Here is a 15,502-nt window from a genome sequence, read left to right on the forward strand (position 1 = left end):
CTCCAGAGTAAGTCATGGTGTACATGATCCTTTCTACCCCCAGCTTATTGATTAAAAATAGCTTTACATTTAAATAAAAATATTTAATGTGTACAGTATTAGGAAGTGAAACTAGAGATGAGAGGGAAAACATTTACTGCATTCCTAGTTACACTGTTTGGGTTTTAATCAGTATGGATGTTCTATGTTACAGTGACCTTTTAATTAATTTTCTAGATCTGCAATTTTAAAAAAATGAAATTGTATAACTGAGGGCTTCACTTAGGTGCTCATTACACTCCCATAGTTTAGTGTACTTTACGCAAATTAACATTAGGTAACCATATTTTGAGCACACATTGCACTTACTCGTGGTCTTTCTTGTCATCACCACAACAAATTCATGCTGTTGATGGCATGGGAAAATAACTGATAACTCTCTCAGTCTCACAGTAACTAAAAGCAAAATGACATTCTAGTTCTAATATTTAGCTTAGTGACTCTAAAGTTTTCTAAGTCACCAATACAGCTCTTGTGCAAATAGTTATGAAAAGTAGATAATTTAGAATTTCTATTGTTATCCACCCATTTTAATATTAAACCACAATAAAATGTAACAAGAATAGTTTTTTTAGTTTCATCAAAAAAGTTAAAAAATTCAAGTCTGAAGATCTGCCCTTGAGAAACACACACTATATATCACATTTATTGCCACAAATGTGGCATTACCAGGGAAGATGGCTAAATTTAAAATAATTTTTTTACTGGGAGAAGGAGGTTCCCTTTCACCGATCACATACTATTTGCCACATCACAGTGTCAACAGAAAAAAGTACAAACCTGTTTCAGACAAAATATCAGTTAATGTTCCATAGAAAGGCAAAAAGATACGAGCAAAGGAAAGGAAAATGGTTTCCCTGTTAAGGAGAGAAATTTCCAGACCTATCACCATCCAATTACAACAAATTGACAGCAGGATGGAAATTCTAGGCCTCCTTACATTCAAATCATTACTGCCACTATTTTCTTCCTCAGCCTTAGATCCAGATTTTCCCCAAGAGCTACGACACTGACTGCTATATTCCATGTACATTCTGGCTCCTACAAACAAGGATCACAAACAAGCAGATCCTTAAGAAATCTACAAGGGTATCTCAGTCCTAAAGATCCACCACAGAGAAGATCTCAGTAAGTTATATCCAATTAATGAAGGCTACAAAACCTGAGATGCCACCACAAGACATAAACTTTGTGAGATAAAATCAATTTTTAAACATATACACTGAGCTAGAAAATTGCTTTACAGATATTTCATCAGCCTTATCCAGCTGCATATAAAGATTCTCTAGCTGCTTTTCACTACTGTGTCTTCATTAAGAATCCCATGTGACGCAGCAAGGTTGTGGTTGCTATGTGTGACTCACTTCCAGCCTTCCGCAGATACTGGTATGCCAGGGATTCTCGCCTATTAGAATGGGGTCAAGGATGAAAATTAGAACTCAGATATGCCTCTGTGCTGGACCCAGTAGGGATAAAACTTGTTAAGATTTTTCAGACCTGCAGCCACTCCTGCAGAAGGCTGACTATGGCTCTGGGACCTATAATGAGGAAAGAGACTATAGCTTTTGCCTGGGATCTCATAGTTTTTGTTTCATAGAAAATAGTTACTCCATAAATAGGCAAGTTTTCTGGAAGAGGAAATATTTCCTTGATCACCAAGATCAGCTCCTCACCCCTGCTTTCATTCAACCCCATCACAAATGACTGAATTTGCCTGTAGTATAAGGCTCTTTACTATGGAGTTCCAGATTTTGCCAAGTCATATTGCACCTACTACCGACATAGCATTTAAAGAAGTAACTGGGGCTTTGTGCATAAGTGAATTTTTCCTTGTGTGAAATTCTTTCCAGATTTGTTTCCATCCACTTTTGCTCCATTGTATCAACACTAACTCTCTGATCTGATAAAAGAAATTTCATAGCAGGTTAAGTAATCTGATACAGCATTTTTCATTACGAAGTGAAACTCTAGAAATTTGAATTCATTGTTGGCAACAAGCCTTTCATCTCCAAAAAGACAAAGAACAAGAGCCAGAAATGTTTCTTCTGTTTATCACTAAAAAAAAAAGATTCAATTTTGGAAAGATACATATTAATAAAAATTAGTCTTTATGGCAGCATAATCCTTTTAGGAAAACATCAGTAGTCTTGCCATGACAATGTCAGATTGATAACATTGCACTGAAAATGCTGGCAGAACAGGGTTACATGAAGGGGTGGTCTTCCAGGCAAATCATACAATGACAACCAGCTCTAAATTGTAAGTCAATTAATAAATTAACAGATGATGCCACAACACAGATTTCTTTGAAACTGACCTTCACTCAGAAAAAAATACTCCACAACCCACATGGAAGATATAAAAAGGCGTGCTTTGCAGAACTGGTGAGAATTAATCTGTCAAACAACACCCCACCAGCTCACCTCTTTTTTATTCAATGGGCTACAAGAAGAAAGTGAGAAAAGCCACAACTGAGCCTCTTCCTTGTAGTCATGATGCCTCAGAAACCAGGATAGGAGCACATGTAGTCATAAGTGATAAAGCTGTTCCAAAAGTGTTGTCTCTTTTACACATGGCCATAATCTGTATGACTACATGCTTGAAAAATTATTTCCAATTTCTGATATAAAGTGTGTCATCTTAGATTTTAAATCAAATAGTTGTGGTATTTTTACTGTAACTGCACAGTATTTATTACAGTTTTTAACTACACTTGCTGCATTCTAAACAGAGCTGTGTTCTCACAGACTGAAAACACTAGAAATGGTCATGGGTAATCCTGAACCAGAAAAAAAGGATATGGAAGCCCAAGGATATGCCTTTCTACTTAATGAAAAAGGGGGAAAAGTTTTGAAATCATTTTCCAATTTTGAAAAAAAATGCAGACACAGAATCATTGTATTTAAATAATGAAGGGATTTATGGATTGTGTTTATTGTCCATTAAAAACAAATAATTACTTAGTTTATTTAACGTGAACTCAGTAATCAGATAAAATGCATGCTAAATAAATTGCTGGAGTTAGTCTGCATTAATTTCATTGTCTCTCTATCAGTCTGACAGAATTTTTTCCTATCCTGTTACCTATTAAGCTATATATATGATTTTCATAAAATTGATTACATTGCTATTTTAAAACCATCAAGCATCACAGTGAAATTAGCAGAAAAATAACTTAATGAACTTTAATAATCATAATTGTTTTGGTTATAAAAGATACTTTTCTCCTGCAGATAGTTTTAAAAAATATTCTTTAGCATTACCTAAATAATAAAATTCAATTACTTCACTTTTTTTTACAAAACAGAATTTTAGTATGATTTAATAACATTTTAACTAATATGTAAATGTATGCCTATCAAGGAAGTACTTTAATTGCATATATAGTCTATCATAAGAACTCACTTTCTTTATGCAAGTATACTTTAGTTGATTTAATTATCTAGCCCTCTAATTACACAGTCCATACCAATCAACCAAAATGAAGCACTTGTCTAATCTTAATTTCACATGTCAAATCACTGAATATGTTTTTGCATGATTCTCATGTTAATTAGAAAGCCAAATTTTGAATGAATGACAGCGAGTTCATGAAGAGGCTAGGGGCAAAACCCAAGAATGATTTCACATAGGGCAATGCTAGTCCCTATCTATTTACCTTCCTCCAGATCATCTGTTTCTCCACTGGATGAGATATGAAATCTAGGAGTTTTTAGTCATCTTTAAAGGAACATTTTCAACTTTGTCCAAACTTTTTGAAATATTCTTGTCTCTTACTGCCCCCAAAACCCCACCCCTCTAGCACAGGTTACTATCTTTTGTGGGGGCAAGGTAGGAGAGGGCTGAGATGAGGAAGGATTGCCTTTTATTTTTTGTGGGAGCTACCATGGCAAGAGGTCTTTGGGTTGTGCTTACTTAAAACATCCTGAGCATTATCCCATCCAACACAGGACATTATGTTGTGCAGCAGGGAAAGCTTAAAGGCTGACTTGGAAGTTTAAAATGGGTTGAATTTGCAGCTCATGGTGGTGAACATCACATAGATCAGAGGCTCCAAGAGCCACCTCGTGGGGGCAAAGGAAAAACAAGGTTTCACCAGTGAGCCCTGAGGCTACAGAAAAATGATGTGACATCTTTCTGATCTTAATTTTCCCTGACCCAACCTCAGGCAAGAAGACCTGAAAGGTAACCAAAGATGGGTTTGCCCCAACTTTTTCATTATAATGCTTTAGCTAACATTAGAAAAAATTTGAATATCCATAACAAAGAATGAGAGAAAATAAAAAGACCACTTGGTCTTTCCCTGGCCTAGAGTATCTCACCTATTTTCAGCTAATCGGTCACATAAATGCTATTATTTCATCTATGAAACAGTCCCACTCAGTTGGATGAGTGAAAAATGAACAGCACACATCTTTGAAAAAATTTAAATCTTTGTTCACTGTAGCTAGCTTAAATGCAGCATTCAAAAATTTGAGGCAGAAGAAAAAGACTGCTTTAATATAGCCACAGTGTGAGTCTAACAGGAGTAGATTTGTAAAATTTGCCCTAACCACTTGTAACAACCTGAAATTTATTTAGAATGGTGGCATTCATTTAATTCAATTTTCATAATAAGTGATTTTATGAATAATAAAATTATTTTCTTACTAAATAAAAACAAAAATAATGCAGTCCAAGATCTGATCCAAAGTGAATTGAGATGAGACTCAGTATTCATAAAATAGCAACCATTTTGTTGTAAAATTCTGGTGCTATTGCTGTAGCAAAAAGTGTACTAATTCACACCATTCTTTCTAATCTTCAGAAAATATTCATACTGTTATTAGACAAGATTGCGAGCCTTTCTTCAAAGCAGATGAGCATGAAATGAGAACTACATCTCACTTCAGTCCACTAGAGGGTGGCCTGACTTGCTCAGGGCTGTGGGACTGAATTCACGCAAGAGATCCAACATTTTCTTCTTTTTGACCTGTTGCTAACCAATTCTTTGTGCTTCATTATTAATCATATTATATCATAATTTCTTTCATATAAACAGTATCTATGATAAAAAAACCTTTTCCTATCAACAGCTATCTCATTTATTGTTTTATATATTTCGGAGAAGGTGTGATGATAATCGGAAATTATTCTAGTTTTTAAAACCTTCATAGTTTGTATGCCCTTTGGTCATAGACACAGAATAAACAGGGGAAAAATAAATCATTCACCAAAGAGGACAGCATAAAGGGAGAAAGAAGAAAGAAAGGGAAGGAAAAATCCGGGCATCCTATTGTTTATATAATTGGATGGCCACAAAAGACAGACTCAAGCAGAGAGAGATTGAGAAAAACTGACTTCTTATTTAACCAACCCCTTTCAGAGTTCATTTAGAAATTTTATTTCTCAGGAAGATGTATTACTGCTCTTACCTTCTACTGATAAGCACAGATAGTAAAATGTAATGTTTACAAAATTTGGAAGAGGAAGAATGTGTAAAATCTTTTCCTATCTTAAGCTTAAAAAAATTTTTTTAAAAAAGGCACCAAAACTTGGAGGAAGGCACAGCACATTTTTCTTGAATGGTTTCATCACACAGTATCCTCTGAACTACAGCAGCCTTTGCAGAACTTCAGTGATCTCTAATAAGTTGTTCTGAGTACAGATAACATCCCTTAAAGGGAAAAAAAGATTAAATAAAAGAGGGGGTGGGGGTAGAAACCGCGGCCCTCGCAACGCGCTGTACCCAGGCGCACGGCATGCCCGCCGCTGCCGGCGGAGCTCCGGGCGCGCTCCCGGGCCGAGCAGCAGCGCTGTGGCGGCCCAGGCCCCTCCCGCGGGCACGCCGCGCGGAGCCGCGGCCCCGCTGGGAACGAGCGCCCAGCAGCAGCGCCGTGCAGTGACAGCCCAGCGCCGCGGCCGGGCGCCGCTAACCGCCATGGAAACAAGGAGAAACAGGAGCAGCTAGCGAGCTGCTCTCTCCCCCGCCTTCCTCTCTCCGCTGGATTGCGAGCCTCAGACAGCCAGGCAGCAACAGCGCCTGGCAAACGCAAGGGATCTCAGCTGGCAGCACCGAGAGTCTCTCATGTTGCAGGATATCAATAGATACATCTCTGTATTATAGACTGTTAGACACACGCATGCACACCGACTCACACCCACACGTACGTGTGTGCTCGCCTATACAGACTCTGGCTTCAATACAAGTACGTCGCTACCTGAACTAAGGATTCAAAATTACTGAGATGCAAGAACTCCTCCAGCTCTGAAACTACTCTTATTATAGGGTAAGTTCCTCTTTATTTTCAATTTTATCCTGACTTTTATCTAACTTCTAGACTCTTTACCCTTTCTTCTTTTTGTAAAGTTATTTTTTTAGTGTATTTTCACGTATTACTTCCTGAACAGAAATGCAAACGCAATATGCTTTTTATGCCAGAGATATTCTAAACATGCTTGCAATAGCATTAGATCTGTGCATTTGTTAGCTTGAAAGAACATCAAAGGATAAAAAAAATATAAAAGAAGGATGTTTCCACTAATGTTTCAGAGGCAATATTAAATTAAACACTTGCTCTGTGCTTTGAAACCAATAAAACAAAACACAGGACAGCCTCCTTTCCTCTCTCCAGCGCTAGGATTAAGGGAAATGCTGTTTATGTCAAGACCTAAAAACCACTGAGCAATGAGGCTGAATGAGCATATCACAAACAGTTATTGAATTTCTGCCAGGCTACATCTTAAGGATTGTGGCAAATGACTTCGCCTAAAAACATCCCCTTTCCAGTCAGAAGGGACACTGTGAATGTCTGATTACCGATGCAGCTGGAACTGACGTTAGGTAAAAAGGATCACATTAAGCGGAGGAGTTCTAATCTTCTTTGGTAATTAACAGGATCTCAGCAGGGTGTCTCTGTTTACATGGAAGGAGAGTGTTTAAATCCATCACGATAAAAGCTTCGCCTGTTCTAGTATAGCAAGGTTCAGAACTGTTTGCCTTTGCTTTCCATGTCTTTGTTTTCACATGTCTAGCTGGAGTTTTTGCCCAGCACTGCCGATGAGAAAGAGAACCCAACAAGGGGGAAGGAGAAGGCAGCAAATGCAGGGAGCTAGAAAAATATCAGTGATTTTCTATTTAACCAATCTCATCAACTTAAAATTCCAGGCTAGCACTACAGTTGCCCAATGTGCTTGTGCTTATGCATGTGTCTGTCATTTCTTCCATGCAGTATCAGAGTACCTCAGTATCCTTTAGATGAAAACACATTTGGTAAAGTGCATCAGCATGGATCTGTGATTCATGCATCAGTGAAAGAGCTAGATTTTACTTTAAACCATGAAAAAGACAGGTTAGCCCTCTACTGTATGCTTCAAAGTGAAAAAAATGCCATCTGCATCTTCCTGTATGCTTTTGTTTGCTTTTTAGAGTACTACATCTGAATTAAAAACATCTCAGTATTTTGATTATTTCTCCTACCCCTTTTTAGCCCCCTCACTCCTGTGAACTCTGGAGAACATCATAAAGATTCTGTTCCTTTGCACCAATGTAATTATTTGTTTGTAATTTTAGAACTACTGTGTTTTGAGAATCAAACTGTGAAAGAACCATCAACAGATAGCCACTGGCTTTAAGACTGTCACCTTTCCAAAAATGTCAGGAAATGGGTAGCTTAACAATACGTATGGTAAGAAGTCAATTAATTCAGGTGACCTTTGTAAATGGTGACAATAAAGCAGCTCTGACAATATGCCACGGCGTTCGACATTCCCTCTGGAAAATGAATGAGCTTAAGAAGAGGTTTTCTTTTCAGAGTACAAAATGAAAGGTACTGAAGCATTAGCTCCAGCTATTGGCAAGCTTGCTTCCTCTATATTAGGTGGTCTGTGAAACCTGTTTCAAGCAAGCTGACTTATTTTATTACATGAAACACAATCTCTGGTCTAATTAATTAAATATCCTGTTTTCATTCACACTGCATGTGCACAACAAGCATTTCCAGCTCTCAGTTTGGATTTTTACAAAATATGCTATAAAATAAGTAGAGAAAACCTGATTCTGATCTCTTCATGCTATCTGCAAAGGACTACTCAGGAAACTTTTTCTACATGCCTCACTATCTTCTCAGCTATTCTGAATGTTAATCCTCATTCATTTTTAATGTAGAAAATAAGTAAATATTAGTAACTTTACAGAAATGCATCTTGGGTTTTGCCACATATACTCTAATGTGCTACTTCAAAATATAATACAGATATGCCAAAGAGCTTCAGAAAAATGTGGCCATTTCAATCATACATGTACAGAAAACATGCTGTAGATGAAGCTTCTCTACACAGCTCAGACATTCTTAACCAGCAAAGCAGGCAAAATGTGTGGTGACTGTATTTTGGTTAATACTCCCTCCAAGCTCCTGCAATAATGTTGTAGTGTCAGCCAACGACTGGCTGATGTTGTTATGGTAACCCCAAAGTGCCGTCTTTTAGGGTGGCAGCTCTGAGCATGACATCAGAGCATGCCTGCTCGGAGTACCCTGAAGTGGGTGAGTACTTCATTTTTGCACCTGAATTAGACCAGATCAACTCAGCATCATTGCTAGCTGGAATGCAGATCCAAAAATATAATGTACAATCTTTTTTAAATATTCAAGACTGAGCAGCTTATGAAAATATTCACATCCTGCTTTTCACTTGTAATCACTTGTCCTTTGTCACTAGAAAACAAAACTAAGTATTTGCAAGAGAGAGCAAACCATTTAGGAGTCTTGGAGCCACTTTCTTTGACTCTCACCTATAACCTTTATTGTATTAACAATTAAAAGCTAGCCAAAAGCTTTGCTGCTTGCTGACAATCACTCTTAATTAAAGTTAGACTGGTATTTAATAGCCAAGTTTTAGAGTATTAATAGAATAAGACAAGCAGTAGAAAACAAAAAGACTTTTTCAAGACCAGCTCTCTCTTCAATTGACAGAAAAGTCACCAGAGAGAAAAAATATACCTTTTTGAACTATATATGGATAGTTTTAGTGTTTCATGGTACATTACTGTTTTAGTTAATTCATATGTCCTTTCTTCAGATAGTACCATTAAAAGCTGAAGGAAAACAAAACTCTTGAGGGAGACATTGTCAGAAACTACCTTAACATACTCTTCCATGTCAAATTCCACAAACTCAGCTTCATATCAAGAAGCAAAAACTGACAATGAAAAACCAATTTCACATGTAGCACTCAAGGAACTATTTTCTGAAGACAAAGGAATGGAGAGTTCCTAAAATTTTTCTGAAGATCAAAAACATCAGATAGTTTCTAATTATTTTTTAACAGAATATGACTTCTACAAGCCTTCATATTACTTTAAAAGAATACTAATTCTCATTTTAACAACACAACAAGCAATTAAAATCCTTTGCTTCACTGGAAGAAAATGCCAGTAGAATTTGAGAAGAAACAGTAGTGACAGATGTCATTAGAAAGGTCATTAAACATATTAGTATTAAGAGAAAAATCAATGCTTCTCATTAAAACTGTAATGTAACTGTAAAAAGGAATTACTGTGCCTTTTACTTATTCAACTGACCAGTCCACAAACTATTAAAAGCCATTATTGTGAAATGGTGTAGTTCATAAAGAACTTATTTAAATCAACAGTATGACCTTCAGTGTTATACAAAAAATCTATAAATGATTTCATCAATTTTTCCTCAGTAAAGTCATATCCTCAACTGAACTGAACTGAAAAATGTTTATTAGCACAGCACATGGAGCTATATTCATCTGCACCAGAGAAAGATCCAATATGGATGTCAGTAAGATTATTTTACATTGGGTTCTTCATGGAGTAGCTCAATATGGCACCTTGTGAAAAAGAGTATTTTCATGAGGGCCAAATACAAACTACATTCACAATTTTCCTTGATCCAATTCTCTGCCAACAGGATTTCATATTCTTTATGCATGGAACATCAATGCTACAGACATGCTCTCACCCCTAGCATTTACCAAACTGCTTACTTTTCTTCAAAGCAAAAACAAATGCAGACATTAAAACAAAGGGGAAGTTTCATTTTATAAACACAAATTTATACAGCATATCCTCAAGACCATTATCCTTCATTTTGAAATACTTCTTTTTCACAAAAGATTTATCTCAAGTCTCTTTCAGCTTGGCCACAAGCAGTAGTGGTCTAATTGAAAGGAAATAAGAAATAAGATCTCTGTATTCACATTATTTCTATTCAGTTGATGTATTTCTGGAAATCATTAAAATATTTGCCCCAAATTTAATGGTAGTTTAACTCTACTGATCTCTGTATTAAAGTAGAAAAGAATTTTGCCTCTTTTGTGCTTGCAGCTCCCACAGTTTCAGTCAAACTGGGACATGCTTTTTGACAACACTGGCACAAAGGAAATCATTTAGCTTTTCTCTTTCCTGAATAAGCATCTGTACTTAGAGGTAAACACTGCAAAGCAAAATAAAATGCTACAGGGAATATTTTTTCAAAATGTCTGCTGATTATTAATATTACCCCAAGAGTCTTTTAATAGACATTTCTTGTTATGCAAATAGCAACCAGTCTGCCAGGAAATACTTTAAATTCTCTATAACATTTTGCATAAAAAAGGTACAAGTTATAAGTTCAGCTGCACCAAAAATCCCTGGGCATCCAGCTACTAGTATGAAAAAAAACAAGAAAAAAAACTTTTTATACAATTACATGTCTAGGGATCAGACAGCTTAAGAAATTACCTAGCTAATAAATTATGGAATAACCAAAAAAAAAAAAAAAAAAACCAAAAAAAAAACCCAAAACAAACAAAAACAAACCTGGGCTGTAATAGAACACACAATGAAGAGCAAAGTTGTGCATTGAGACATTTTTTAAAACTGCCATAGTCCTATGCTATTATACCATCATCCTGGATAAGAAAAGATGACTCTCAGATTGTCTCTAAAAAGGCAACATGATGGTCAGACATTACTAGCGCTCTTCTAGTGTGGTGTTGAGAGGTTAAAGGAGACTGGGTTGGTTAGTTTTTTACCGTGGTGCTAAAACAAGAAGTCATTCTTATTTGAAATAGAATGAGCAAAATATGCCAGATTTGGGAGGTATTTAAATAAGTACAATTATGGGACTCATTCCCTGAATAAGGATCAATACAAATGTCTCCTACTTTACAATAGTAGCATATTTCTGCTGAAAACAGATATATATGTGTCGTTATTTATATCATATTTATGTGATTTATTCGGTACCTAAAGGCCTAATAAAATTTTCCATCTTGACAGGAATAATTTTTATGTGAAGACAGAAACTTTTCTCAAAGATTTTAGCTAGTGTCACAGTAGCTATAAATAGAAAGACTATAGAGGCACATTTGTTTCTTCACCCCAAGCTCATTGCTGTTGCCAAGTTCTCTCAAGTCACTGAACTTCCTCTCCCCTCTGGAAAGCCGCTTTCTCTAGAGGTCATGTCAAGCATCAGCAGTTTTTGCAGATGACACTTAGCAGTGAGCTAATTCACCCAGTGCAGTGCAGTGCAGCGCTTCCACCAGAGTGCAGAATTACCTGCTGAGCTCCCCACCCCAGCTGGCTCCGTGTTCCATGCCATGGAAGGAGCTGAGAGACCACACTGGCCAAGGCTCACATGGGAGCTGAGTCTTCCAGAAAAATCTCTGTTCTCTGCAACAACAGCTCCAAACCCACAACATAATACTAAACCGCTCTCTTTTGTGTGCTCCATACAGAGATCAAGGAGTGCTGTAAAAATTCTTCCTCCCTCTGCACTGCAAAAGGATGTTCTGAAACAATTAATCAATTTATGAAGTATTTTCTCTTGTCAAACTCTAAACAAAAAAAAAGCCTTTCAGTATGAAAACTATAATTACAGCCAAGTGGTGCTTCATTACCACTGTAGCTTGAGGGATGTTATCTGCACAACTCCTATTTCATACCATTTTATAACAAAACATAGTTACTTAGTTATCCTCCTAAATATAACACTATAAGATTATCCTAGATATTGTGTGTATTACAACATTTTGAACATATACTTCTTTTTTACACAAGATGCACCATGTTAACTTTCTGAAATGATAGCTGAGACTGTAGAGCCACTATTTCATTTCACTCTCACAATGCAGTAATTCTACTTTTTGATTTTGGCCAGTTACTTGCTGGCAAGCCCAATACAAGGCTAAAACTCAACTGCACTTGCGAGAAATTGAATAATTAACAATGATTATACCAGTTTATAGAGGTATCCTTATGAGGTGAGAGAAGACAAAATGAGGTAATTGCAAATATAATGATCTGTTAAGCTAGAAATGTTTGTCTGAATAGCAATTTCACCCAGCATGTATAATTCACATAACATATTCTTCTGAATGTTGCTTTGATATAGATTATCCAGTCATCAATATTTTGTCAGACAAACACAATTTCAGTCATTTTATTTTTATTGTAAAATAAGAGGCAAAAAGGATATTCAGCATACTATTCCAGGGTTAGACTCCAAACTCTAAGCTCCAGAAAATAAGGAAAAGTACCCTGTCCTCCAACAGCAGCAGCCAAACTGCTGAGCTCTTTCCTGGGCAGAAAGAAGAGCCAATCAGAGGAACTGCCCAGAAATATTTCTGCATTTCTCACTTCCTCCCAAGGATGATATGCATGTTTGAACATGCATTATACAAACCCCACTGATAGGAAGCAATCACCTTGGATATTAGTGCATAGAGTCATTTTAATGAGGCTACTCAAGGCAAGGCAGATGCAAGTGCCTTCATTAGGCATTTAAATACTGCCTTCAGCAGGTATCATTTAACAGTAAACTGTAACTAGAATAGATAACTAAAATTATATACTAAAATATATTAAAATATATAAATGCTGAAATATTAAATTACCTATAAATTGTCAAAATTGTTAAGTACATTTAGGACCTTTGGTCATTTCAGTTCAATTAAAGTATATAGAGTCACATATCTGGAATTTGCATATTGGAGGTCCTGGCCTTCTGCTCCATACTGAAATACCCTTTCCTCTTTTAAGGGTTGGAAAATCCATAAACTTGCTGATTTTCAAATGTTATTCTCATTACTGCTCTGACAGCTTCTGAGGTTTACTAAAAATTCACAAAAAGGAGCAAAAAAATCTCTATCTTAAGTGAATGTGGATTTAGTATTTGTAATCTTTACTTTGTTTTAAATTTGGTTTATATATCAGTTCTTCAAAAAGCATCTTATGTTGGGATGCCATTATGTCAATCCTAGCAACAAGCGTAGAAACCATTAAAAATTATGAAAAAATTATAAAAAGTTTAAATAAACACAATATCTGTGCCTGACACAAATATGTCAGCAAAACTATAACTGTGTGTATAAATAAACACACAATATCTGTGCCTGACACAAATATGTCCACAAAACTATAACCAACTATAATGGTTATGTTGAGATTGTAGACTACCCATTTACAGCTGCTCTAATTGTAGTAAATGGATTTAATGTTACTATAAGCACATTAAAAGTTGTGGTATAAATACACTTTACTACTATTTAATCTCTCGCATAGAGGTTGGCCAAACTTTCAGAAAGTCTGAAAAAATTTTGTTAAAGCCATCTACTCCATCATTAATTACAGTGTAGATATTTATTTTTTCAATAAAGAGTAATCAATGCTCAAGGCTGAGGAAAATGTTCACTTCCATAAAAAATAAATTTGCATTAGCATTGCTTTGAAATAAATCTTGTTTGGTATGTCAAAGTACAATATTGAATCCACCACGATCTGTTTGCAATGGAATGGCCAAAGAACAAGATTTGCAAGAATTAAGAAACTCCAGTTTGATTTTTACCTTCCATGAGTTTGTCTGGCATAAGAGCAGACTTTGCTTTGAGTGGGAGGATGGACTAAAGAGCTCCTGAGGTCCCTTCCACTTGACTCTGCCAAGATGACCCTCTCAATAGAAAGGCTTTCTTCTCTGCCGTCCCTGCCTTGGGAAACCATGCACAGCACCGCTGTCATCGGAGCCTGCTCAGATGTCTTGGTGTGACTGCATCACATGAGGGCAATTTAGATGTTACTAGAGGTGAAGGGCACTGTTCAATCTGTCTCTGAGCTAGTTGTATGGAGCTGAAAATTCTGAAAAGGCAGACAGTCTGCTGGACTGCTGAAGGAAATAAAACCCCATTTGGACATGAGGCAATATTTGCTTTGCTGTTACCTACAAGAGTAGGTAACAGCAACGAGTACTCCAGTGAAATCCCAGCAGAACACTAAAAATGCTTTAAATGTCCTACTAGGTTGTTTAAAAAATTTAAAATAACACACTATATTTATTCAGTTAACAGAAAGCAACTATTTTCTAGTTGAAGCATGATTCCCTGAAACATTACCATCTTAATTTGTAATCTCTGTATTTCTGCTCAGCCAGGTGTTCAGTGTTTTCCACAAATCTGGGACTGAATACACTACAGCTTTATACACAGCTTCAAAAATACAGCTTTAGCGATCATGAATTAGAGCACTTCATATTAAGTGCTAAACTTTGGCTTTAACTTCCTAGCATGGTATTTTTCCTCATGTAGTGAATTTTAAACTCTTTCACTCTGTACATGGTATAAACCTGCAGTGAGTTTCATGAGAAGTGGTTCTACTGAGAAAACCTGTTAGTTTGAAGGTGTTATTTATGCTGAGTTTCCACAGTTATCACCAATATCAAGATTACTTACTCCATTATCAAGATTATCAAGATACTCTACCAGACTAATTTAAAAAACACAAATTGCTCAATTAAATTTGCCTAAAATTTAGAGTACCCTTTTACAGATGATTAAATGGACACCATGTAAGTCCTAATTTTGATAAAAGCAGTGTGGAAAGGACAACAAACTAGAACCACATAATACTAATAGCTGTAACCTCATGGAAGCCATGGAGTGTAAAGCAGGACAGAAATAACCTGCAGCACTAAATTCCAGCCTCTGCTCTGATCTTATCAATAGATAACATTAGACAGTTCTTTCTGTTCTTAGTTCTGCACGTGCATAAAATCACTGTCATGAGATTTACTTAGTACTGTTTAAAGGGAGGGTTAGAAAGCCTTTAAAGCATTTTTCTCATATTAGAACCATCCCATGCAGACAGATTGCATTTCTATTCTTTAAGATGGGTAAAACCTATAATTTGATAATGTTTTTAAAGAAGAATGTTTCTGAAAAAAAGTAAATTTTATTGCTAATATTTATCACTGGTATTGTAGCAACTCCCTAAGTAAATATTCTAGCACTGGAATATTCTGAACTCAAAAGTATGAAGAATAAAAAAGTTTTAGAAGAACAATTTCAACAAAATAATAGGCTATATAGTCTATGTTTACCTATGACCATTACATCTTCCAGGCAAAGTCTGCTTGTTGGCATTCACTAGGGTTAAGTATTTGAATGTAACTCAAATCAAAATGTTAATGATTCATTATAAAAT

The 15,502-nt window shown here is 36.1% G+C and overlaps 2 protein-coding genes across 3 annotated transcripts in view; one reads left to right on the plus strand and one right to left on the minus strand.

Annotated features, from left to right (window-relative positions):
* Window positions 1-15,502, minus strand: part of IMMP2L (inner mitochondrial membrane peptidase subunit 2) — a 408,104-nt gene that overhangs the window by 206,022 nt on the left and 186,580 nt on the right. The window lies entirely within an intron of this gene.
* The window catches only part of LRRN3 (leucine rich repeat neuronal 3), a 31,551-nt gene continuing 22,150 nt past the window's right edge, over window positions 6,102-15,502 (plus strand). Inside the window, exon 1 of the mRNA XM_058804978.1 lies at window positions 6,102-6,308. The gene's annotated coding sequence lies outside the window, so the exon portion shown is untranslated. The remainder of the gene's footprint in view (window positions 6,309-15,502) is intronic.

The sequence above is a fragment of the Ammospiza caudacuta genome, chromosome 5, assembly GCF_027887145.1.
Source record: "Ammospiza caudacuta isolate bAmmCau1 chromosome 5, bAmmCau1.pri, whole genome shotgun sequence".
NCBI lineage: Eukaryota > Metazoa > Chordata > Aves > Passeriformes > Passerellidae > Ammospiza > Ammospiza caudacuta.